Below are 27,143 nucleotides of genomic sequence, written 5' to 3'. Positions count from 1 at the left end.
AGGATGAACAGCTGGTGTTGTAAGAGGATCTCTAACTACATTACTCTGTTGTCCAGCCTGTGACAAGAGGGTTTTCACCTCAAAGAGGTGGCTAAAAAATTCAGGTCCATGTGACATGCCAGCAGCAGCATCGGCTGCAGGCAAGCCCAGCGTGGCCTTTTCTGCCATGCAACAGTTGGCAGGGGTGGCTGCAGCCTGTGAGAGCAGGCAGTGGGCACTGCTCCTGCCCTGCCACTGTTTATCCTGGATAAAACCTGTATTTGTTCAGTCTTACCATTTTTTTTTATTGGTTGAGGGGTTGAGGGGAAGGGAGGGGGTGTATGAGGAACATTGTACTGTATACATACACTGCTGAGTCCTCTGCTGTCCTCCCTGTGGTACTAGAAGGCATCTGCAGAGGCTAAAACTTGGTTGTCTTTTGTGAAAAGAGCTCGTAATGTTCCTGCAGATCGAATTCTTCTCTGCAGCTAATCCCTGCTTGCTGCAGGGAAGTGGAAACGGGAGGATCCAGTCAATTCTGGTCCCACCACAAGCCAATGGAACCAGGGACCACTCTCACACCACCCATGTACCACTCATACCCTTGGGTTCAGAGACCTGCTCCTTCCTTTCCTTCAGCAGCAGAAAGATGCAGAAATGAAGGCAGGACTCTCAACTCTCTCTGAATTTCAGGAAAGGCTGAAACTGGTCTGTTGGAATAAGGAGAGAACCAGGAAAAAGGAGCACCTGTGTTGCAGAGCTTTGGGCAGGTCAATTATCCTTTCTCCAGCGAAATTTCCCTTTGCATAAGGGATGAATAATAATACTCAACTTACCTTGCCGGGGTGTTATGGAGTGTGCGGTTAGATTTTTTTTTTTTTACAGTGTTTATAATATGTAAAACCCTAAATGACTGCAAAGTATTATTGCGATTTAATTTTATTGAGGGTTAAATATCGGTGACGTGCCCAGCTGAGCATTCACTGGCAGCAAGCTAGGCAAGTGACCAGCAGCAAGCGTGTTTGGCAGCAAGCAATGGACAAAAAAGGAAAACGGGGCTAACTTATTCCAGTCCTACATATTTTTTTTTCTCTGTTACCACTGTACATTTCCCATGAAGCAGATGGAGGTGATCAAAATATCAAATTGGAACTCTATATTTTAATAGACTTAAATTTTACTGTATAAAAGGCAAATAAAGGTTAATGGCATGAAAATTTGTCTTGTAGGAGGGTGAGAGAGTGGAAATGCCTCCAAGCGTGCCCTGAATGGTCCTTAAATGATGGGTTTCTGAAACAGATTGTACCTGAGTAGTTTAGGTGGCTGATTTTTCACGGGCGGGGGGAGGGTAGTGTGCCCAGGGTGCTGTGCTGGTGCCTGCGCGTTCCGTGCTACTGCCGATGAGAGGTTTGCATTGCCAACAAAGTGGACTAAAAACCTGGAGGGAAATCACTTGGACCAGGTTGGTACTCCATGGCAGCAGCACCCGAAAGGGGGTGTGCAGGGTATTTGCGTGCAGGGAGTGTGTGTGTGTACGGGTGCGTGTGTTGGGGGATACTCCTGCTTTTGAAAGATGAGTAAGTGCCAAACTCCCAACGTGTTTCTGTGCGGAGTGTAAGAGAGGGAGAGACAGCATATGTGATTTCTCCAGCTTGCTCTAATTTCGCGTGAAATGGGGGCTTTCCAGTGGTGGGGTTACTCCAAGTGCGATCGCACCAGCAGGTTTCACGTTGCACCTCGCCGTGCGTGTGCCTCGCATGCGTTCTGTTGCTGCCTGCTCATTCTCGTTAATTTTTATTAGGTGTGAAATGCAAAGGCTTGTCCTAATTACCACTGGTAGATGATAGCACCACTGAATAACAATCTTCTGATAATCAGGGCTAACTTCTGCCCTCAGATAATTACACACCAGGCTCACTGGAGCCGGTGTGTTCCTGGTAGGGAGGACGGATTTGGCCCACGCTTTCTCTGTGTGCATTAGTGCACCATCTTTGCTGTGTGATGTCCTGAGGAATGGGTCCAAAGGTCAGCGAAGCAGAGAAGGATCTTTCCAGTGTCTTTTTTTAAGCTTTGGGCCAAAGTCTGCATCCTACCTTTGTTCTTATTGCATTTGAAAACATCACTTGGCCCTGGATTTTCTCAAGGTTTGCTTTCTCCCCCAGGTCTAAAAGCTGTCATGGTCACTTACCCAAACATAGTAACAGCATCAGCTCCACAGTTAAGTTCCCGTTTAGCTGTGTTTCTGAAAATATCAATTGCTGCAAGAAAACAAATGGTAGAGGTGCAGCATATGTTGCACATAATGATAATTTGTTGCCTTTTTTAAAAAAATTACAGTATAAAATTTAGGGGGCAAATCTCAAATCTGTGAAATTCATGGCTCAATGCCAGTTTATTTGAAAAAACCTTACATTTGTCCCTAAATCTTACAAGTCCTAAACTGCAATTTCCTTTCTCGCATGCCACTCACCTTTAAGATGATACTCCTTTTTTGGCACTGTTAATTATCATTATTGTTGTTGCTGTTATTATTCCAGGAGATCTGTATGGGAGGAACACTGAAATCTGGATTAAAAATAGCATGTTCATGTCCTCCCACTCACTGTACTTCATGCACAGAATGCCTTTTATAAATGCAGACTTGCTGCTTGGCTAGATAAAAGAAGCTGTCACTCCTTTTCCATAACGAAGTTGTTCCCAGGAGAATTTAATTGTTTTAGCAATAAAATTTTTCTAAAAGGCCTTTTATTTTACCTGAGAAAGGTAACGGAGATGAACTTCTGAGTGGTTATTCCGCAAAACAATTAGGAAGAAGCAAGACTGTCTTGATTTCGTGTAAGGAGATTTGTATGTGTATGAATTCCCTTTCGTGTAAATGAGAATAAATTCGTAACTGAAAATCAAGTTAGAAACCCCGCCCAACCTTACACAAAATCACAAGTGTTTTTCCTTGCTCACAGAGACATCACATGTCTTTATCAGCACTCTCATGAATAAATTCGGTCATATCCTTAATGCCTAATAGTGCCCTATTTCAAAAGGCACTTGCATGACTTCTGATTCAGATGCTTTCCTGAATTAAAGGCAGTCGTGGATAATCATTACCAGTTGTTATAGTGCACTAATTTTGTTACCAGATATGTTCTTATTCTCGGGGAGGACTGATCGTTGTATGCGGTACTGACGCTGAGCGCTTCTTGAAGCGAGGACCATGCTTCTGCTGTGTGTACTTACGCTGTCGAGCATGGTGGCAGGCCCGGTCCCTCTCTGCCTGTGTGCAGCACGCTGCCGTGGCCTCTCTCACCACTTCTCTGGCATTTCTCACTCCTTTTCTCAGCTGGTCTGTGTCCCATGTCAGCGTGACGTTCCCTTTCTCTGAATGCTGAACATGCTAAAGCATGTCAGAGCATCAAAGAAGTGTTGATATAGAAAGCACGTAGAGTAAATGAAAGGTCCTATGGCTTGGGTTTAGTCCTGTCCTTTTTTTCTTCTCTTTTTTGGGGTGTATCTCTCATTTGCCACCCATTTTGAGCCATGTTTGCTTTTTGCTAAGTGTGAATTGATGCAATTACCACTTCAGTCACTGTAGACAGCCTACTACTGTAGGTAGGTACGTGTAATCAGGAACAAAAGGGAAGAGGAGAAAAACATTTTTTTCGTAGTCAGGAAAGCCTTTATAGATTTGGCATCACACTTAAAATTGCATTGTATTAAAGAAATGAAAGAATTTCGGAAATTATTATTTATAGGAAGGTTTGTGAATTCAGGATGTGATATTCTGACTCACCCAACAGCAAACATGTTTGCACTCTGGCTGGTATGACTCACGCTGGCATTTGTCTTAAGTGTGGCAATTGTTTTAGCCCTCTGCTTGGTGCACGATGAATGAAATGGCTGAGGTCCCCTGTTGCAGATTTACTACGTGCAGCTACGCTGGTAAATCACAGGCTCAGCTGTAGAGTATTTCCTGTAACACACACACATGCACATACACACACATACACGTGCACACCCCCCCTCCCTCCCCCCCAAGTAATACTTTACTTTTAAATACTAGATTCATAGAAAGGAAATGCATAATTACAGTGCTGGCTTTTGCACCACATAAAGCAGCCCACATCAAAAGGTGTTTGCCATTAATGTTTCAACAGGTAATCTCTGGATTTATTGCCAAGCCGTGTTCCTGTTACTTAGCGCTCAGTGTTGAAATCATTGAGATCTCTGTTGTAAGCTAGCACAGTCATCTTAATCCTGCAAAGAAGTTAGTCAATAGTGCCTTTGTTTTCCAGCACTGTGTTTCACGTTGCGTCAGGAGCACAGAAGACGTGGCCGCGCTGGAAGCGGGGAGAAGGTTAAGGGTGGGTTCTGGGCCGGTTTCCTAAGGAAGCAAGGCTCACGTGGTGGCATTGTTTGTGCCTGCACCCGTGTGTGTGTCTGCGGCCTGGTGGCTCGTGTTACTCGAGTCTTCCTCAGCCCAACCTGCTGCACGGGTAGTGGCTATGGGGAAGCTGCTCCCTGAAAGCTCTGTGTAAGCAGGCAGACGAAGAGCTGCGGAAACCTGCGGCCAAACCCCATGAGGCAAAGGCTGTGGCCCCAGCTCGAATCTTACCAGCAGCAGGGAATTGGTATGGCGGGCATCCGCTGGAGTTACTGCTGCTGCCAAAGGTCAACCCTTTCTGCTGGTATTTGTTAATGCTGCAACCCACGGAGCTGTCTTCTTCAGGTGGTTTATCTTTGGCTTGTTAAAATACTGCAGACAAATAGAACCTTGGCCAGTGGTTTTGGTGCTGCTATGCTTCGGAGCTCTCAGCATTTGGATTGCCCTTCGCCACCATCTGTTTGCAGGAGAGCTGTGGCCATCGTCTGTGACATGTCTGTACGCTTAAGGAAGGCCTAGCCCTTGAGCCAACTCTCATCTGTTACAAGTTACAAGGGTGCTGCAGTTCTTCAAATATGCAGGAGGCTCATTGTCTCAACTCAGGGCTGAGATGCATTTTTTGCATAATAGCTTCCACAAAAGAAAGAGAAATATTGATGCCATGTAACAGAAGCATCCAGAGTGGTTATTTTTATTGCTTATATCTGTTCAACATTACTGGCTCTGAGCCTGAATTATTATGGACCATTTGCATTCTTTTTCCAGTCTCTTCTTCTTAGAAAACCTGTAGGAATGACTGTTACAAACATGCCAGCAATAGAGTTGTTTTTACTTAAAACCTCTGTGTGAGAAAGAAGAAAGTTGGCATGCTAAGAGAAATGTAAATTGGTGTTGAAATCCTCCTTCCTCCCTCCCCCTGTTCCTGCTTGATAGCCATGAGAAAGTGGCAAATAGGGGCTGCGGATGTTGATGGGGTGATGGATTTTTATTTAAAAAAATACATCATTGACATCTGATAAGAGGTATTTGTGTGATATTTTTCTTTTTCCAGTTCTGTACTGTTGCTTCTTAAACAAAACAACCTAGACATGCTCCTGTTAAATTTTCTTTTCAGCTGGTGGCATTGTGTGTTACACCCACTGCCCACCTCTTCACTTGCTCCTTTAACACCTTATGCTGCACTCTCTTTGTGGGGAAAATCTTGTAGAGCTTAGAAACTTAAGCACAGTAAGTGAAGCACAGGGCTAAGCAGAGTTTAACCTCAAGTCCCATTGGAAAAGCTGGGTATTACTTCAGTATAAATAATGAGTATGGTTGTGATTGCTGTTATTTGTGTAAAAGTGATGTCTCAGAGGTCCTAGTCAGGTTTGTGTTTGTATTGTTATTAGACATCATGTAAACAGAGAGTGTGAGTTTGAGCTGGCATGTGTGTTTGCATATTTACAGCTGCCCCCGTGGTGATGAGCCTTCATGTATTTTCTGATTGCTTGTTCAGAGGTATTGGGGTTAGGGAATGGGTAATGAGAGCAGTGGGGACTGCTCTGGGAGCAAATTTGCTTCCATCGTTTCCAGGAAACAGGTTTGGAAGGATGGATGTCCAGTGAGTAGGGCTGAAAAATCCGATTCCCAGTCTGCTTGCTTAGGTTGATGCTAAAATGAGGGGTGGTTTACCTGAGCCTTAAGTTGGGAAAAATACCTGCTGTGGATGAAATAATGATGAATAATGTTTTTTTTAGATTAAATCTTGGGACACTGATTTCTAGATGACTCACAGTTAACGTTAGTTGTGCAGAGTCACGGGTCATCTTCAGTAGTGGCTCCTGTGCTGGAGGGTGTGAGCTGCAGCCTTACCCCTTCAGCCCCATGTGCTGGTCCTGTCTGTCTCCTGTTTGCAGACAGATGTTCCCGTCCTGGAGCACTTCATTTTCCCAGTAAGTATTCAAACTGGAAATGCCATTCACACAGGAAAGATGCACAGGGCTGGGGCAGGTAACATGTATGTTCTTCCTTCTCCTACAAATTGCGGGGCAGGGTGGATCGCTTCCTTGTCTGAGCCGCATGATCTGCATGCTGTTTTTCTGGTTTAGGACCTAAAGGGTATGCAAAGTGCTGACAGCTTGATTTACTGTTCCCTTACACCCAGATACAGTTATTCACCCTACACAAAATGGGTGTAACACCTTGTGAAGTTGGGCATTTCACTGTGGACCACCTGCAAAGCCATGGGAAGTGCTTGTGTATGAGACAAAGCTGTGGAGGATGAAGCTTCAGATGAGGAATGGATGTTAAACAGAAATCAGAGTGATGCCTGCTTGTTTTATGCAAACAAAACCTCTTTTGTGCTAAGGTGATATTCCTTCACTGTAGCCTGAAAGTAGGCATAATTGTGATTTAAGTCTTTTTTTACAGTATCAGAACAATTAATGTAAAGATGACTCAGCCACATCGGGAGCAGCCTTTGTACACTAAACAAAATGTTGGGAGATTTTCAGATGTGTGGCATCTGGTGTAGAGTTTGGCATGGCTGGTGTAGAGAACCTTTTCTTAACTTGAAATCTAAAAGATAGTTAATTCTTGGTTGGTTTGTGGGATTTTTTTTTCATTTGCATTGAGATCTTTTCTATATCTGTAAAATCAGCTAAACCTATTGGAAATATTTAGAAGTTTTTTCCTGACATGATAGATGATACACACATTAGGTAATTGAAATAGCACACACTCCAGGAAGATACAACCTCGCCTTTCCCATTTGTGGTGGGGCAGGATTGAACCTGTCTAACACTATTTCATGCAGAGGGAGAATAAAGGAGGAAATGAATTACGGTTTTATTTGAGTTGAAGGATTAGTTGTGGGATAATAGCGAACAATGAAACAACCTGGGAACAACGCTGCCATCTCTTAAACAGTTTTATTAGCTTATGCTGATTTGTGAATTAGGAAAACCAAATTACACGATGCAAGAGAGCAAGGAATGGCAATTAAAAACCTGGAGGAAAGGAGTGGAAAAACAGTGATCCCTCACTGCCTGCTCTTCAAAGCAAGATGGAGAGCATGACCTTTTCTTGGAATAAATACAGGGTATTGCACAGAGCCGGCTTCTGGTTTTCAGTTTTGCCAATTTGCAGTTGCTCACTTGTACTGTAGTTCTTGCTTGTTGATTGCCCAGGGGTCCAATTTTAGTATCTAAATACTCCCAAGAAGTACTTTCATGTTCTTTATATGAGGTCTGTTCATCTCTCAGTTACACTTCTAATCTGTCAACTCAGTGTCCTTTTTATCACTCAAAGGCAGGGCTATGCTGTGATATTTGAATAACCATAATGCTGCGGGACCGTGCAAAACAGCTTCCTCGCGTAACACTTCCCATTTATAGCCAAGATGTGATCGGTAACCTCGTATGTGATACCGATTCATTAAGCATGTTGAAACTTCAGTTGCAAAGCCTGGTTAAAATGTAGTTGTACTGCAAACCAGCCTTCCTTGGTGGTCCCTCCAAGTTATGACTCTTCTGCATGTTCCAAGAAGGGCATGTCATTGCAGCCTGTCAGATCTACATAGCAAAAAGATCGTCCCAATTAGGGAATGAGTGTTCTGCTCTTCAGGGAAGGATTGTGCTTCAAGAAGCAGGGTATCTCCCTGTGTGTCCTGGAGTGTGTGCCACGCTGTCTTTAAATCTTAAGCATAAAAATGTCTGGGAACATTTGCAGGCAGGCATGCCTTGCCCCTCGCAGAAGGAAGTGCCTACGGGTAAGGTCAAGGGAGCAAGTTGTAGCAGATTAAACTAGCTTGTGAATTTACAGTGCATCATCCGCTCCATAATAACTGGCTGTGTGCGTAGTACAAAGGTACCCTATTACCATAGGTCTCTCACCCTTTTTTCCCTGAGGGGTAGGCTACCTTGCTTCAATGTCGTCTTTCCCGTGAAATAAGAATGCATGGACAAGGATAGCTGCCACAGAGCACCACTGCACTGTCTCGCACAGATGCTGCTTCTGATTTGTTCCTATGTCCACATGCTGGCATGGATCTGCAAGACAAATTCCAGACTGATAGCAAGATAACTGCATAGTTAGCGTACAATGCTTGCTCCTGTTTCAGTGATCGGAGCCCTGGTATAGGCAATCGGAGCCGTGTTTGAGGCAATCGGAGCTGTGTTTGACTTAACAGAATCAAAGTCCTAATCCTGCCTGTTGAAGTTAGTGGAAAGACTTTGACTGAGCGTGGTGGGTTTCAGTCCAGTGTCACACGCAGCTGACTCTCCGGGGAGGCTCAGAGGAGTCAGTGCAAGCAGAAGCTGCAAAATCTGGTACAGGAGACAAGGTGCGCACAGAGTAAACTTCCCTGCTCTTACTAAAAATAACTAGAAGCCATCTAAGTTTGGCACAAATGTTAAATATTTTGGAGTACATTTTCAAGTTCCCCCGAGTATTGAATGACAAGAGAGAAGTGCTGAGTGAATTTTAGGGGGAAGTCATGAAGATTAAAAATGCATTTTTTTTAGGAGACTTTTTGGATTGCCAAAATATTGGTGAAAAACAGAAGTGGTAATTTTGAAAATGCCAAAATGTTTCATTTTAACATATAGAAACAAAATATTTTTAATATTTTGAGGGGTTTTTTCAGTCTTGAGTTTCACCTAATTTAAAAAGATAAACATCTTGAAAATAAATTGGTTTGGGTTAAACAGAATGTTGAGGGTTGACTTAAATATGGTTGGGGTCGTTCTCCTTTTGGTCTGCTTTCTAAAGTTAAAAAGCTTGTGAGATATGTCTGAGGGTATGCTTCTCTGTCAGATAAGCAGCAGAGTCCCATTTTAGTAGAGGAGAGAAGCTGTTGGCCAAAGTCCTGGAAGTTTAGATGGAGCCTGGGTATCTGAAGGATCTTGAGGTTGCAGTGCCTGTGTCACACAGGAGCTGTACTTCCAGCTCAGAGTTTCTCAAGCTGGGAAAGCTTTTGTAACAGGTATCTTGCAATGCTACAGTCCGTCAGGGAGAGAACAGAGATGTATGTAACTGAGGCTGATCATCATCATCATTGCCAGTACGCCATGGAGAGTCCCAACCAGCTGGAGGAGATGGCAGACGTTCACGGACACTGCTCCGTGAGGGCTTAGTCTCAGCCAGTAAATCCAGTAGTCATCTTACACCAAAGCTGGATCAGCTGGGCAAATATTGGTCTGGGTTTTGGAGGGTTTTGTAGTTGTTGCTTTGTGTGTTCAACTAAAACAGACTGTCTCAGGTCTCTAAACTTTGAGTAGTTTCCTCTGCCTACTATCACTGCATTGCCTTCCCTCTGCTCTTCACCCATGAACTGCTCTTGTTCGTCTGTCTGACTTGTTTCCTGCCTTCACATAGGCTGAGATTCATCTGCATTCGTCCGTAGCCATCTAGGCTGAGCTCAGTGTCTAGACTCACTTTATGGAGGGAGAGAAGCAGACCTTTCTAGAGAGTGATTCATTCTGTCCTAAAGCAGATGCTTAAGTTAGGTCAAATTAATCATTTTCTAGATTGCTTAGCTTCCTCCGCTGAAAGTAAAGAGAGCTTGCATTTTCTCAGGTGTAGACTTTTGTCCTGCACATGTTTTTGGCTTGGTGACATGGATTCCATCATAGCACTGATAGGATGGAAATTTGTGTGCATGAATCCTGAAATTACATGTGAAATGTTTGAGGAGCCTTACATCAAGGAGCTAAGAAGGGTTTGTGGCACAAAGTGAAACTAAGAATTTAGGAAGCACAAGTAGACTATGCATAGGAACCTGGCTGAAGGAAAAAGTATTCAATTTGGGCCCTGTGGAAATACACACTATTTTAAGTATTCTTTGTGGGGTTCACATAAAAATGTAGCACAGCAGTTTTCCCAGACCCCAGTAAAAAGGCTGGGGATAGTCTAATATCTTGTACAGTAGGTAAAAAAAAATTAAGAGTTGGTCCACGAAGAAATTCTGTCAAAAAATAAGTATGAAAGAAGTGCATGATATTAAAAATCTCAGATGTGAAAAATAGTTCCTACTGAGGAACAGCAAGTGTGTGTATTTTTTGTTTCAGTACTCCTCTGTTGCAATATTACAGATAACCACAGAAATAGGTGTTTGCATCCCCTTAGAGGAGTTCATTGAGAGTGTGGATCTCTCTGTACACCATGGACTTTGTTTGCAGACAGACGCTTTTCAAAACAACAACCCCCAGTAGTTTTTTCTTCCTCTTGTTAGGGCAACAGAAGTATCCAAGAACTATTTTAATTATGTATCTGCCTCTGCAGCTCTGAACCGGCTTTTAATTGTTGGTAATAAGTACAGAGCAAATGACTCTTCCTATCCTAGATCAGTGTTTGATGTACACTCGCTCTGTACTGGAATCTCCATCCTGGGAGCTCATTAAAAATGCATTTGCTTCAAGGAGATGTAGGAATCAATTGTTCATTTGCTAAACAGCTGTATGGATTTTTCCTCTTTTTATTCCTTGCTTACCTTTCTTAGTTTGTTTTGCTTTTCTTTTACAGCTCTATCTTACTTATTTGAAAGAAGAAAGCCAGTGAGGACCTCTGAGCAGTCTGGCAGCTTCTGAAAAATCTTCATGCTAAAGGATAATCCAGAATTCCCTGAAGAAGAACATAGTGAATGTTGTGAGTTCCTAGCAGCGATAACGTGTACTTGCAGTTGCGTCTTTTGCGGGGCGGTATCTGCACTGTAGTGTTTGCTCCCATCCCTGTCATGTACTGAGCATCTTTTCACTCTGCTGAAACCAAAGGCAGATATGTTTGGGTTGGGCTGCAAAGCCAGACTTGAATTTCTCCCCCTCTCTCTTTTTCTCTTTCTTTTAATGTCTTCAAGGGCAAAGTAGTCTTATCTAAGGAAAGATGCTGGGTTTCTTTTCCTTGGACTGCTACAGTTATTTAGCACATTACTATCGCTTTTTAGTTAAATATGTAAGCCTGCATTTGAAGGCCTTGTGACTGCGTAGTCTAACAAGAATGAAAAATATTATGGATAACAGTTCAATCTACAGGTCAGATTTAGGAGTTTTATACATGCTCATACAATGGTTGAAATTATTTCGCCACTTTCAGATTAGAGAAATGCAAATATGGTTATTTGCACCTGGTATTCCAAACTCCTACTCCTTTTGCTTTGATCAGTTTGTTATATTAGTTTGAGTATTTTCAATACAAATGCTCCTCTCAGAGGTTTGTGTTCATGGGAATTGAAGTAGCACACCTTTCAGAGGGAAACACAGTCATATAGCTAAGACCCTGATCCAGCTGCAGCATTTAATAAAAGAAACTGTTCCCATGAGGGATGGCTAAAGAGAAGGCATAAATATTTTTATGTTCATTGTTTTTCTTGTGAAGCCCACTGCTTTTCTGGTTTGAAATGGGCAAATGTGCAGATCAAATGTAAACATCCTTACAAACAGAGGAAAACAAGAATTCTCTGCCTGCCAGGTTTGAGAATAATACTTACTTTTGTCTTAAGAAGGAACCTTGGGAATTCCAAAATTACGTAAGTTAGTATTTAAATCCTTATGCCCAAAGCGTGCAGTAGTCCTTCGAGATGTTAGTGATAAAACAGCTGCAGATTCTTCCAGTTTGAGCAAATTAGTTTTTGCACTCTCCGTAAGTTTAGTAAATATATTTTCTGACTGCTGGGCATGCCTTCTGGCTCCCTGAAGGTTGGATGCCCTCCTTTGCTCTGCTTTTCCCTTTAGGTTCAGGCTTTGGGAAGCAACTTGAGACAGAGTCTAAGCAGTGCTGCTTTCCCAAGAGCCACTTGCAAAATAAATGTTAGAGGAGACACTGAAAAATCTTCATCATCTCTCTCGTTTCCCGCATGCTTTGATCTACAGTGAAATAGTTAATAAAGCTGACATTTGGGAATTGTTAGTTACTAGTACCACTAAGCTGCCAAGTTAGTAACTCATTAAGATGAACAAGGGGCCTCTGAGACCTGGAGCTTCTCACTGTCTGTGTATCCAAGCAGACGTGGCCGTATCAGCTTATTCCCACACTTTTAAAGACTACTTCGAAACCACAAGGGCTTACTTTGCACGCTGACATCCTACAGCAGAAGAGAGCAGCCTTAAATAATAGTAATAATAATAATATTAATAATAGTAATCAACTGCCTAGCATGCAAAGCTGTTGGGATAACAGGACATGTTTGTTCAAGATGTTGTAATCACCTCCACTGATTACAACAGCAGCACCACCTCATGCCGAGGAGAGCGTTCCCCAGGTCCTCTGCAGTATGTGGTGTGCCAGATCAGCCAGATAAACTGCATGAGAGAAAGAGGCAATCTTGAGCTGTTACAGGGGATGGAGTATCTGTCTAAGATGCTGTCAGTGTGATTATTACGTTCTGCCTTGTCCTAAATGGTTTAAAATGAGCCTACTTAAAGCGCAGCACAGTGGTCTGCTATTGCAGTGCCAAAACCCCGAATTACACTCGTGAGGCCTGGCTTTGCGCAGAAGTAGCAGCACTCTTCTCACCAGGTACTGATGGACAGAAAGTGCTCTTGAGAACAGCTCTCACCTTGGCATCCAGGACTGGTTTCTTTTGGGGAGTCATTCATAGGTGATGAAGGGCTCTTTAGAAGTTCCTTGAGAGCGTATTTTGTCACCTGGCTTCTGCTTGGAGGACAGTGCTGCAAGAAGGAGGTGGTCGGCCAAGGCTCCTCCTCTCCCCTCCCCTCTTTCCTTTATCCTCTTGGGGAGACAGGAATACCAGAGATGAGGAGGCATGGTGTTTGTGCTGAAAGGAAATGCCGGCGTACAGTGATTTTACTGAAAAATACTGCATTCTCTTCCCTGAGTGTTTGCAGGGTGTTGTCACGTTAAGATGTGTGGAAAGCCATCAGACCTTTCTCGTTGCGAGTGGTAGCTGTTCTCATCCCTTCTGCCTCCTTCTCCTGCCACCCAGGCAAATTTCAGAGGAAGGGGGGTAGTAAATTGGGACCAGTGTCTTGTATCCACCTAGAAACTGACTGTTTACTAAACAGTACAAATTTCTCGCTTCCTTTCTCCTGCTCTCCTCAGCTGGATGAAGCACATTTCTGGAATAGCAGAGCTGGTACAAATCAAGTCCATATTCCTCTTTTGCAGAGAGAAAAAGGGATGTCAGGAGGATTTGTTAAGGTGGAACGTTTATTTCACTTAGTGAGGGGTAAAAACGAAGCAAGGCGAGGCTCCTTTGCTCTCGCAGGAGGGTACCTTGTGAATTCCAGTATACGCTTTTATAATTTTCTGGTAGGATTTAGGTATCCTGAGGTGTTTTTTTTTTTCCCACCCTGAAAACATATGCCACAGCTTTTTTGGAGTGCTAGCCACACAAGCACAAACACATTCTGGCGGGAGCAATGAATAAACTCTTCGTGTTCCTCACTCGCAGGCATTTCTTCACTTTTTTTTTTTTTCGCGCTTATGCGAAAACCTCTGGCACGGTTTGTGGGAAATGGAAAATAAATCTCTAAATCCAGTATGTGTCAATAACTGGAATGTCTTCAGTTGATCTCATATCTATAACTGTTACTTTGGGCAAACTGCAGGTGGCAGGATAGTAAACATCCCCGCTCCTCGCTCTGACAGGCTTTCCGTGCCCGCCTTCGGTGGAAACCTGCCACTGTAAGGCCTGAGCACGACCCCGGAGAGGGTCTCGCGGACTGCGGCCACACAAGGCTTAGCCCCAGTCCCATCCCGTTTTTGAGCTGCCGCTGCCTTTCTCTACTCCTTGACCCTCCTTGCTCCCCTCACCCTGGTCCTATCTCATCCGTCCTCCTCCTCTCGCCGCCGGCTGTTTTTCCTGGCACCTGGATCTGCAGCGGGGCTGGGAATGACGGCTCCTGGAGCTGATGTCAGTGCCTCTTCCTGAGCCGCCTGGCCGGGCTGGCGGCAGCCCGGGCACACCCTCTCCCCAGAGCATCACCTTCTCCGTTTGCCCGCGCTGCCACTGCGGCAGCCCCTCGGTGAGCAGGCATACACAAGTGATGAAAATCGAACATTAGCGAGACTTCTAGAAGCATCTCCCATGCCTTGAGCCTCCACAGCAGGTTTGTGGCATGGTTGGAAGTGATGCCCGGTGTCTGTTCAAACAGTGATGAGCTGTGCACACCTTGGAAGAGAGACAGGAAGCTTTGATGCATGCAGGCCTAATGTTCCTGAACGTCTTTGCTTTTGAATCGCTTTGGTATCTGTATGCTAAACCACTCCATGGTTTTCTACAGAAATTACCAGGCTGCCGACAACAGGGAGAGCTGCGTGTGTCCGTTCTTCCAAACAACTGCCCAGTACATGCCACTCGGTATTTATAGGGAAAGGGAAAAAGGGAAGAATCGCTGTCATTTGAGAAATGTCTCTCAGAAATGGCAGTAATTTATTCCCAGGCATTATTCTTCATTAAGAGCTAGAGACAGCTGCAGCTTCCCTTTAAATAGAAATTGCACTCCATAGGCATGCTATACATAGGGCTTCAGGTTTCTGACATTTCTTTGCCAAAAATCAGAAGTATTTCTCACCAAATAAATGTTTATTCAGAAAGACTTATTTCCTGGCTGTTATTTCACGTCACATGCTTCCGCCAGCCAGACCAGAACGGCTCAAGGCTGACATTTGGGAGAGGAAGCTGAAACAGTTTGGGTCTCTTGCAGGGCTTCAAAAAAAAAGTCTCTGGCCATAACTCTGGGCCTTCGGTTTGGCAGTTTATTTTAACTGATGAACATTGGATTAAAATGGACGTTGCAGAAATACAGCAGAGATACTGTGTCTGTGCAGAAGCGAAGCGGGTGGTGATAGGTGTTTCTGCACATCAGGTCGGCTCACCCGCTCTCCCGGCCCCGAAGCCACCGTCCTCTTGAGTGCACGTGCGGCAAACCTGCCTTGGCGGCACACAGCAACCAAGCTGTTTTGGCGGTGGGGGATGCCCTGTACGGTCAGTGTATGGGCATCTACGGACAGTGCATGAGAGCTGGGCTGTGTCTGCTGCCCCTGCCACCCAGCAGAGAGCTGGTGGCTTCAAGTCCCGCAGAGGGACATGCAGTGATGAGGTTGTAAGCCACCAGCGCTCAGGGACCGCTGCAGGGCCAAACAGCTTTTTATTCACGTCTGTGTAGCTTCCTTGGATTTACCTCTCTCTTCTCCACTCCTCAACTCAGGACTTCTGAACCTGTCTTTTCCCTACTGTCTTTTCCAGCCTGGACTGCTGAGCTTCCTCCTCCTTTGTCTCCAGGGCTTACCTGCTGGATCCATACTTTCCATTCGGTGTGCCAGCCCCTGTCACTACAGTAGGTGACTCTGCTGTCGTAGCAGCCCCAGTTGGTTGCTTTTGTAATCTGCAGCTATGCTGTTCCTGTCAAATACAACATGTCTTTCTCCTCCCTGTCTTCCCCCAGTACTTCCTGCACCCCAGGCACCCCTAAGTTTGTGGCTTGCAGTATGCAATCCGTATATTAAAATAATTCGTAGTTAAGTCATTCATTACTCTCTTGCTTTCTTCTCGGCCGATATAGCTTCCAGAGAACTGAGAAGTTGTAATTTCTCCAGGGCTAAAATCCAAGTATTTGATAGGCAGGCATGATGCCTGGGGCCACTACATGTTGCTACCGGTTGTCAGCTTTGTAAAACTTACTCTGCAGAGCAAAGAAATCTGAGCACAAAGATTGTTCTCCTCTTACACGGCAAGCTGTAGTTTCCCAGTCTGTTCTGCCTTCCCTTCATTGTCTTCCAAGCAAATGGCTGTAAGATTATGACTCCCATGTTTGGACTGAGAACAGCTTTTGCCTGAGCAAACAGATTTCTCTTTGGCAGTCACTTTAACTGCTGCCCCAGCTTTTTGCTGTCAGCTTTGTTTCATGATTTGCAGTTAGAGAAGTCCAGGCAGTACTAGTGCATTGGAGCGAGTAAACGAAGCAAGCAAGGCAGGTGAATGCGTTTGTTAATGATTACTATACCAGGGTGGTTGCAGCGTGGTCCATGAGGGAAAAGCATCTCCTGTAGTTCAATAGTGTAGCTTGTGGTTGCTTTTATATTTAACTTGGTGGTGTCAGCTGGAGAAACTTCAGGTCCTTGCTTGCAGCACTCGTTGGTCCAAGAGACTTCCGGTGAAACCAAGAGGCATTTGGAACCAAGCCCAGCCTTCACAGATTGATAGCATGGCATGAAAGCTGCTCTAGTGTTTGTAAGTTGTGTGAGGGGTGAAGATGACCAAAACACGTGTCCCATGCCTGTGAGAATATTTCTTCTACCTCTCCTCTGTTTCACTGCTGCTTTGTTGTGCTGCTGTGTTAGTGAGCATCACTGGTGAGCTGGCTTGCTGCGCCCATGATGACCCTAACAGTATCTAGTAGCCTGCCGATGCTTCTCTCAAAGCTGATAATGTTGGTGGCAGCAGCAGCAGGAAGAGAATATAAATTAAGCTCTCCTAGATGGGAGTCTTTTTTCCATTTTCTGTCTGGAGCGTGTATTCAAAAGGAAAGGCTGCTGCTGCCTGTGGCAGGGGGGTTGGAACTAGATGATCTTTAAGGTCCCTTCCAACCCAAACCATTCTATGATTCTATGCTACTGGTAGGTTAGTTAAAAGGGATCACGAGCCCTTTGTGTCAGAACACTATTATGTGAACAACTTGTTCATTCATATTTATTCCAGGTTTGTTTGCAGCCTGCCAGGCATGTTGACCCTGGATGCTTACATTGGGAAGGAATATTAGATACTCTTAGACAAACTGGCAGTATTGATGCTATCAGTGTTCCTTCTCAGTGAGTTTTATGTTTCTGGTGGTTCATCAGCATTGGTGTTTCCAGCTGTAGACACTGATGAATGTTTCAGAAGCACCTGATGGCACAAAGGTCAAGAGGAAGAAGATAAAGCAGCACGTTGCCAGGATTGCTCTTGGCTTCTTTCCCTGTTGAGGTGTCAGAACTAGAGACAGGCTAAGGAAACCTGAGATGCTGTAGTCTTTTATTTCCTTCTGATGTGTTTTCCTGGCAGCTCTTTAAATAACAGAAAAACCCTCCCCGCTATGGCAAATCAAGTTTATTGCACTAGTGCAAATTATTACCACGTTATTGCGCTAGTAAGAGAAGAAATCTGTTTGGGGAGCGAGGGTTGCCTTAGATGAGGGGAGGAAGGTTATTCATGGGTTTCTGTGGCAGGCAGCCTTCAGTCAGAACTGGGGTGGTGATTTATAAATCTCCTTTGTCTCACTTCCAGCGTTTGGACTGCAGTGAATCCTGCTAAAGCATTACAAAAGCTGTGCCCGTTGAAAGAAGCTGGGCAAAATGTGGTTTGGCTTCCCTGATAGGTGGCTATTTGCGACTAGAGCTACGGAGATTCCTTGCAACTGAGAGGTGTCCGTGGTGGAGACAACGGGCAAATTGTGCTTTAAGCATTCAGCTGCCAGGAGTTTGTCTGTGTGGCAGATAAAACCTCTCAACAGCTTGATTTAGCATTTCTGATGCAAATAGTTCACGAAAAGAAACCTCAGGTAACATGAACCTCTGGTGAAGTAAAAGTGAGTTTGACACTCAGGGTGGAGCAACAGGAAGAACACTGGAGCTAACGCTATTCTTGGTCATAGTTAAAGTGTTTTGGGTCTATTTCACATTTTTTGAAAGGACTGTTGTTTGTTTGTTTTCTTGTAAAACCATGCCCTGCAAGCGACTTTGTTAAAGAATCAGCTGCTTATGGGGAAAAAAGGCAAAATAATGTCTCTTTGTCATTCAGTCGGTGTCATGTACTGCTGCTGTTTGGGGTGGGAAGGTCCTTGTAACTTGTTTCTGAGTTAAGACATGGCCATTAGATCCACAGTGAGAATTACCAGGATTCTTTTTTACTTTTACTAGATCCATTAAAATATTTGCATAACTATCTTTATTCAGCCTGAGGGACAGCCTGCAGAGTGATCAAGGAGATGTGAGTACAAGCACTTCCTTCTTGTTACCGTTGACCAGTCAAACCAGTTCAACTGAAGGGGTTTGGCTTAGTGAGCGGTCCTACTGCTCTGGGTGACATTCATAGAAAGGGTGAGTGAGCTGCAGAGCTTTATATGTCTTCATTATAGGGTGAAGTCTCTTCTTAAATTAAATGAAGCAGACAGTCTTCATTAGCTCTGGGTTTTCTTGTTGTTATTATTATTCTAATGTAATTATCACTTTCTTCAGTCAGCCTTCTGCTTGCCTACTTACAAATAAACTCTTTCCATCTGGAGAGTATTTTGAGATGGGGACGATACAGTGAAGTAGTGAAACTATTGTTAGCACCATGTTTTTCCTCTCCTTCTCTTCAACTACCTAGAATGCTATACAAGGAAAAAGAAGAAACAAATACATGACAAACATAATAGGATCCCCCTCTCTCAGAAAAGATTATGCAAAGGAAGACTTCTCCGCCTAAGCACATGCAATCGGAGAAAGCATCATACATCAGTCTGTCAGACCCCTGCGGTTCTTTGCTTCAAAAAGGCAGCATTAAGAACTGAGGAATCGCCCCACTCTGCTCACAAATGGCAAGACATGTTGCTTCAGCAGTAAGTAGTTCTTGGGCATAATGAAATACCTGCTGACTGCAGGGAGTAAGAACGGCTCAGTCACAATGGGTACATCTATCTGTGCATCTGAGCACGGTGCAGAGATTCCCAAGCTGACAAGGTGCTTTGCTCAGGCTAATTAGCCCTGCTTCTCCCCTTACATCTTCTCTGATTATGCTAATTAGACTGAGCAGGGTGTGGCCTGACAGTGGTGAGAGTCAAACAAGTGTGACTGTACAGCCTTTCCCTGCAGTGTACCCTATAAATGTCTGAGCCTGCTCAGTGCAAGCCCACGACTCTGCCGTGGGGCTGTGCAGCACAGGTGTTTCCTGGAGTTTTATTGTATGTGCTACCAAGAATCACTCAGCCATGTGTGGCTTGCTGGGACTGCAGTAAAGGTACTAAGCATTAGGGAAGATCTTGAGCAACTGCCTGCCTGTAGCCTCCTTGCTCTCAGAAAAACATATGCTGCTAGGTGCCTTCTGTCCTGTTCATTTTGTTGCACGTGAATGACTTCCTGGGTTCTGGAGATGGTGGTCTGGAACTCCAAGGGTGGGTGGGCAGGGGGGGTGGGTGTGGCAGCGAAGGGAGAGAAGTACCCAGTTAGACAATCAGAAATGGTGAGACTGAGGAATAAAAGTGTGAGGAACTTGGACTTTCTGCTTTTCATCCTATTTATGTGTGCAGGACTGGCAGAAAAATGGGTTGGCAGGTTGACTTAGATTGTGAAACCTCACTAATTAGCTGTGCATTCCCCACTCCACCTCTCCCTTCTTCTTTCTTCCCAAGTGGGATTCTTGAAGAATGAAATGAGTGCAGGGACAGGTGACTTTCATAAGTTTGTGTTTTAACATGTAATTGCAGCTGTAGCTATTACAATATAGGTAAGTTTGCTATCAAATATTGTTTCAAAGACATTGACTGAGTTTACAGAAGACAGGCTGTAGAAGAAACAATCAAAAAAAAAGAACCACAACCCCAAAATGGCAACAAATAAAACTGGTTTTGCTCATTATAGTAGAAGTGGCTTTTTACACTCCTGACTGTTCTTCCTCTGACTGGCACCTTCCTGAGAAATGCGGTTGAGAGTGAATGCATATGTATACACACATGCCTATCTATATATACATTGATCTTAGTGAGCCTGGGAATGTAAAAGCAAGTGCAAAAACGTATGCTGGTTTTGGCAAGTTTGTTTTAGTTGCACAGTTTCCTGATTTTGTTCATTTAAAAGGTGCGTTAATGTTCTGTGTATTAAGCCTGAAGTGTGATAGTTAGATCTCTTGTCAAAAGATGGATGTCCATGTTTCATTCCATATTGCAAAATGCTAGTCCTCAAAATATCACGTCAAGCCACTACTGTGAATAAATAACTGCCCTGTATTATTTTTGGGAGTAGCAGTTTCCAAGACAGCCAGTATGATTGCAACCATTAAGTGAGTAGAAAGTGTTTTGAAAGAGTAGAAAGAGCTTTGTTGACTGAAATGGCTGGGTTAGAGCTGAAAAGGAAGAGTTTGGTGTTTTAAAACATAGCAGACATTTTAGACATTCTTGTCATGATGCTTCAGTAACACAGTTGTGTGAAAGACTGATAAGGGAACGTGCAATAGCAGTCCTCATAATTTAAAGTGCCCGAACTTGGCGCATTCTGTGTTAATGTGAAATAGTAATAAATATAAACCTCGTGTTCTGGAATTCCTGGGTCTGCTTATTAGCAGATCAGTGTGTAAACACTAGCTCAGTGTGTCTAGTACTAGAAGGATGTGTTTTGTTCTTGTGAAGGGATATGTGCTGGCTCTGCACCCCCGGAGCATGTATAAGACAGGCTAGATTCAGACTGAGCTGTACTCCACATTTTCTGGAGGAAGTGTGTTTTGTATAAACCACACATGAAAACACGATGTAGATAATTTTTCACTGTAATGCAGGTATTTCACCAGCTTTATATCACAACTATTAGTTACTGGTTTCACTCGAGCTGCCTAATAAGATCTTGCCAGGAAGACCTTAACAGGACAACTCAATCAGAATTGCAGATTTCATGTTGCTCCTTGGTCAGACTGGGACTGGCAGTTTCCAGTTTGCTCCCAGATCTGCACCCATTAAGTGCATAAAATGGTTTGAAAGAGCAGGAGGAGCTTTGTTCGCTGAAACGACTGTATTGGGATTGAAAGTGGAGAGCGGCAGGTGAAAGAGCACTGGCCCGCTAGTGGCAGGGGATGAATCCCAGCGTTTGCATCCCCTGGCCCCCGTAGGCCTGTCGTAGCTGTTTTTTCTGTTACAAACTTGAGCCCTGAGCCTGCTTGTTGACCTGTGCAAACTCTTAAGGCTGTCTAGCGTGTCAGGGCTGGAGCCTCGAAGCAGTTGGGAGCGATGTTTATCCGTGGTCAAAGAGGGAAACCACCATGCCAACAGAAAGCTTGTTGTCTGATGAGACCAGTGCTAAAGGTAACAGGTAAAGCAGTGGTGATTGCTTCTTTGGGAAAGCAAATGGAAGCAGGATAAATGGTCCCTAATTGGATTATGGTTGGCGTTTTAAGGCTTATGGCATAATGCATTTAAACTCAATCAAGGCATTTCTGTTTAAACATTCCTTCAGGACTTCAAAATGTTGCAAAGAGCAAAGCAAGCTATCTGATTGTGGTTGTGCAAAGCTGATATGGTATCGGTGTAGCTGAAACTGGAATTGCACTTGCATGAGTTCAGTCTGAGTCCCTGTATTGTGCTGGAAAACCCAAGTGATTGGGTGTAGAAAAGATCTGTCATCTTAAAGCACTTCTTGTTGGTTCTGTGTTTTTTTTGTCTTTCCATTTTTGTTTTGGCAAAGCTGGTGTGGGGGACGAGGAGTTGCAGATTGATGATTGTTTGTCTGTAAACTGTCTTACTGGAATGGAGACTGTAGGAGGCTTTCTCATGGCTCTTAGTCAGCCCAGTGCCTTATCTAAACAGTATTTGACCCTTGAAAATGAGGCACATGGCTCTCATCCAGCCTACCTGTCTGATCAGAGCGGATGGTATGGTCGTGCTTGCAGCAGACTGAGAGGAGCACTCATTTGGGGAGCCGTTCCCATGTATCAAACCACTGCGTTCTTGAAAGTCTTTCTGATAGCATCCTTTCACTTGGTTTATTTTAATGTAGTTCAAAGGTGTACCAGGAAGGAGAATTTGATACTTTGATGAAGGAAGTCACAAAATGAGGGCAATGCGGTGTCCTCACATCACCACATGGTACTTTTTTTGACATTTCATTAATATGCAATAACTTGTAGTGGTAGCTATGCAGCAGCTCAAAACAAACACTGCAAGAAGTTTGATCTCAGGCAGTGTTTGTCACTACAAATGTAATTATCTGTGTGGACCATAAGTCTTAAGACTAGTAATAGCAGCAGTGTGGGAGAGCTTGTGGTATCCAGTCTGAGGCATTTCTACCCTTCTTATGTCGAACAGACTGACAGCAGGTAGGAGACTGATGGCAGATGTCAAGTCTTGCTGGGCTCATTACTTGCCTTCTGTTTTACAGTGGAGCAGGGGAGAAGTTGTATCCTTGATCTTTACCTGAAAACAAAATACCTGATATTCACATATTAACTCCTGCAGCCCTTTCCTCTCATGCAGCCTGCGGTTTGGGATGACTCTACTGGTAAAGCACTGACTTGCAATCAGGAGACGTAGTGGCAGAGCCAGAAAGAAAAGCTATCTGATGGGTGACTTCAGGCGTGTCATGACCAGTCAGTGCTGCAGCCATAAAATGGAGATAATGATACTGATATCACTCCTTGGTAAAGCATTATGAAATGTTTTCATGAGTATTTCTGCTCCAGAACCTGGGTGTTTTTAGCCTGGATTCCAAGGAAGTGAGGTGTGTGTGGTGGTGGTGATCATGTCTGTCTGCACGTCCGTCCCCATTCCCACCCTCCCATAACACTGAGTGTCTTGGCTAATTCCCACCAAATCCGGCAGGAAGTACAAGTCTCAAAGACAGTTAAATTCCTACAAATTTTTTTGTTGTTGCTAAACTCAGCAGGCAGGGGAGATGAGAGGCACGAGTTAGTGCTGACACCAAGGGGGAAGAGACAGCCAAGCTCTGTCCTTGCTAACTGTTTTTGGCAGTGACCTGCAGCGAGCCCCACAGCTGCATCCAGCGGGCTGTGGCAGCCCTTGCCCAGGTGCTAGGCCAGCACGGCAGGATGTGGAGCAAGGCTGGGCTGTTGGAGGATACCAGAGGGAAGATGATGCAGAGACAAGTGAATGTGGACGGACGGCAGAGATGCAGAGCACGAATCCTGCTCTCTCTGTTCTTTGGTAGAATGGGACGTGTCGCTAGAAGGGCTCTGACTCAATTTGCCATTCGAAATCCTGGTGGTGGTTTTGTTTCTGGCTGTTCTGAACATGCCTTCCTCATGTTCCTGGGATGTTTTCACTCCTCTTCTGCACAGAGCTGGGTTCCTCTGCTGCAAGGAGCTCTGAATCTTTCCTGGCACCTTTGGCAAAGCTCTTGTGCTCCTTCCCCTCCATGCTGCTCGTGTTTTACTTCAGCAGTAAATGCAAATTTAGAGCTGCCTTCTTTCCCTATAACTGTGGGGCTTCTCCCCATGTATGCCAAGTGGAAGAGCCTTCCTAGTCTCATGAAGAAATTCTCTCTTTGTCCTCATTATACACATTTAATGTCTGGCAGGCCCTGTTTTCAGTGACTGCTGAATTTCTCCATTGCACAGCTCTGTTTGTGCCTCCAGAGCACTGGTTATTTTCTGCACAGAGCCTCTCACTTACTTGGCACAGCGCTCTGGTTTTGTGTTGCTCTGTACATTGAAGGCAGCTACATGGTAGTAGTAATGATCACAGGGATGCAAATTTATTATCTTGTGTTCAGTAACTCAGTGGGAGCACATGTTTATCTTATACACTTGAGTGCTGTTTTTAAATAGTACTGTATATACAATAGATAGATTTAAGGTTGACTAACCAAGAAAACATCCTCAAGGCTGAAAGAATAAGTGTGAAAGATATTCCAGAGTTGCAGCCTGGGTTTTAGCACTACTTTGTGTCTGGTGTGCTGATGTACATGGCTGTAGCAGTTAGATTATGCACCCAAATAAAGCCAAGATAGTTTAAAGCAATCAGATTCATCTTGTGTCATTACTTTGCAAGGGAGAAGAGATTTGCAAATTGAATTTTTTTTAAAAGGAATATTTATGTAAGCATCCTTTCACGAGGAAGGAGGGAGAAGTAAACAAGTAGCCAGCTGACCACAGGCTCTGTGGCTTCTGCATAGATAATTAGAAGACCAAGACTCTTGAACTACCTTCTGGTCGGTTGTTTTCAACTATGTTAGTTTAGGTAGATTTAAAGTTCAATTGCTTTGAAATGGAGAAGCCATGACCAGGAAGGAACATGACTGGAAAGCATTAGTCATGGAAAAATACTGTAGCCTAAAGTCAGCTTTGAAGTCTCCGTGTCTTTTTACTGGCTTCTTAGACTTCAGGTTAGGCCTTCAGTACAGAAAGTCAAGATCAGACGTGTCTCCAAAAATATTTTTCAGGGATTATGTATATGTGTGATGTGTACTTCTCTGCCGTTCTAATAAGAATCTCTCATATTGAACTTGTTATTATTACTATTACGGCATTAGGTTTGTAGGCCTCGGTCAAAGCCCATTTTGACTAGGAATTTGCATACGTAAATGGTAACAAAAAGTCTCTCCAAACCAAAGAGGTCATAATGTGCCTGTGTATGTGGACATGGAGGGGAATGGAGGTTTTGGAGAGTGTGTACATTGGCTCCCAAATCAACCTACCTTTGCAGTCATTTTGCAGATGGTAGCCTGGGCTGTTGCGGAGTGAATGGACTGACTAGTTCAGGAAGATCACCTCTAACTTCTGGCTGAAAATCCCGTCTTTGAATCAAAGGGACTAGAATAGTTTCAGATCTTTGTCTATTAGCTCGTACTTTCTTTTTGTTTTATTTTCGTGTACCTCCTGTTTGCACTGAAGCAAGAGGTGCAGAAGACCTATTCATGTAGATCATGCCATGTCCATTTTCCTGACGAGACAGGACAGATCCCTGCAATGCGTTTTTAAGTGTTTTACCCTATTAAGTTCCCAGTGTCCAGACCTTGCGGCTTCCTCCACTTCCCTTAACAACTTGTTAATAAGTCTTATGTCATATTCAGCCTAATTTTCGCTTTTTAAAATTTCCCGTTAGTCTTAAGTTGCCCAAGACACCATCTGACATAATTCTGTCTTACTCATTTATGATGCTGGACATATCAGCAGGAGTGGAAGCAGCAGTAATGAGATGCTGCAAATCTTCTGTCCCTTCAGTACATGCTGGGAGATGCTCCTGAGAAGCTGTCCACATGATATGTCAAACTCCATGTCTTGACCAAAGGAGAGGGAATGTGCTCTAGACAGGCACTGAAACTTCAAGATGTTTAGGTATATCTGAAGCAAAGTGACTGAGCCTTTTTTGTACTGGCTCATTGAAGTGGTGCTGCTGCACTTCAGAATTTCTGAAGGCCTCATTTCATCACTCTGCCTTTAATTGCCTTCTACTGCTCTCAGTTCTTATTTTCCTGTCAGTCCTATATTCTCTCTCTACACTAAGTTTTCATGTCTTCCTTTTTATTTCCACAGTAGATGGTGGAGTCACATCCCACATGGCTGTGCCATCTGGAACAACTTCCCTGACTCATATTCCTTTTGAGTTTCAACTTTATCCTTGGCCTCTATGTGTTAATCTTCCTTCTAATAAAACAATCACATCTTATGCCCAGGGGCTTTCAGTTCTTCTCTGCTCAGTCTTTCTCCTCAAGACATGTAGCTTTTGCTACCCTTTGATACACAAGGTACATTGTGATCTGTATTTACTATTAGACAAGAAAGACCTATTTTAGAGACACCTAAACACATACTTAAGTCTAATTCGTGTTCAGGACAACACTTCAGGGCACACTTACCTTTTTAACACCCCCTTATCCCTTTGATTTCAATCAGGTTCACTGATTTGAAGTTAGGTACACATTTAAGTGCTGTGAACATGATAAAGCCTCAACTGTGAAACATGTTTTTTATATGTAAAAAAAAATAAAATCAAACTAAAGCATATTGCACAGTCTGAACATCATGAAAGATTCAACAGAGAAGATTTCAAATCTGATACTACATCTCCTTAAGTCTCATCTTGAAAACGTCAAACATGCTGTAAAATCAAACAAAAATCCAGCAGCCTTGCTTTTCTGTCTGTTGACTCAAAACATTTTCTGCTGTACACTGAGATTTTCAGTAGTTGACATAGTATGCAGTTGTTCTTGCTAAATTAAGAAAGTCTCCTGCTTTCTGGGATCCCAGAGTAGAACTGCTGAGTTGCAACACTTACATAAATTGAGGTTAGCTCATTGAGTGGTTGGAGACAACTTGTAGTGTTACTGCTTTTCTCCTAGTGGCTCCCTTAAAGCTTCCATGAGATGGGGGGAAAATACAACTAATAGCAAGCTGTGCCTGGGCAGCACACAGTCCCGGCTTTGTGCAGATCATGGCTTTGGCATCTGGAGCAGGAGCACAGTGCGTATTAGCAGCAGTACATTCATTGACACAAATGGCTGTCAGAGCAGTGGAGGAATGCAGCTGTGTGTTTTGTGAGCACTGGATGCGGTCTATCTCAGACTCACTGGGAGATCATGGAAGACCTGCTCAAACTTGCGTCTTAGACTTTAAGTCTTGGGTGTGGGGCACCTCAGTTGGATAACCACTCACTTTTGAAATAAATGCAAGCTCAGTTGCAGGGCTCCTACCCATTTTTCTCCATCCTTGCCCCCTTTCTTACCATTTCCTTCTTCCTTCCAGGCAGAAGATCTGTCCAGAGAGGACACATAGGAACACCCATCCTTCCTAATGCATAAAAAGTGAGGAGGGAGGAGCAATGCCTGGCTTCACAGCAGCCCTTTAAAGGAGGCTCATTTAGGGTCCAGCCAGTATTGAAATCGGCCGTCCTCAAGGACGGCACGTCACCTTCAGTGTGCCTCCCACCAAAACCAAGAAGGGGAAATGCATTCCCCTTCATCCCCAGGAGTAAAGCTGCCCTGGTGTGTCTAAGCTGTACCTTAGGAAGTCACGGGGCTGCTGAAGAGAAGTGGCAGGGATGGCACAGGCAAAACAAAGTGGCTCAGACTGCTCTTGTAGCCCACAAAAGCAAAGTTACCGATTAATTTATTATGGAAACCTGCATGGTGCTGCTGTGGCCCAACTTTGGGCAAATCAGTACAAAGAAGAGAGGAA

General features: G+C 44.0%; 1 protein-coding gene across 10 annotated transcripts in view; it reads left to right on the top strand.

Annotated features, from left to right (window-relative positions):
* ATXN1 (ataxin 1) overlaps positions 1–27,143 on the top strand; it is a 377,565-nt gene that overhangs the window by 278,858 nt on the left and 71,564 nt on the right. For 9 of the 10 annotated variants that reach the window (XM_068397238.1, XM_068397241.1, XM_068397236.1 and 6 more), the window contains one exon: positions 10,859–10,981. The exons of the other annotated variant lie outside the window; for it this stretch is intronic. The gene's annotated coding sequence lies outside the window, so the exon portion shown is untranslated. The remainder of the gene's footprint in view (positions 1–10,858; positions 10,982–27,143) is intronic. 10 annotated transcript variants of the gene reach the window in all.

This window comes from Nyctibius grandis, chromosome 3, assembly GCF_013368605.1.
Source record: "Nyctibius grandis isolate bNycGra1 chromosome 3, bNycGra1.pri, whole genome shotgun sequence".
NCBI lineage: Eukaryota > Metazoa > Chordata > Aves > Nyctibiiformes > Nyctibiidae > Nyctibius > Nyctibius grandis.
The sequence above is the reverse complement of the archived record's forward strand: the minus strand, read 5'-3'. Positions and strand labels throughout refer to the sequence as shown.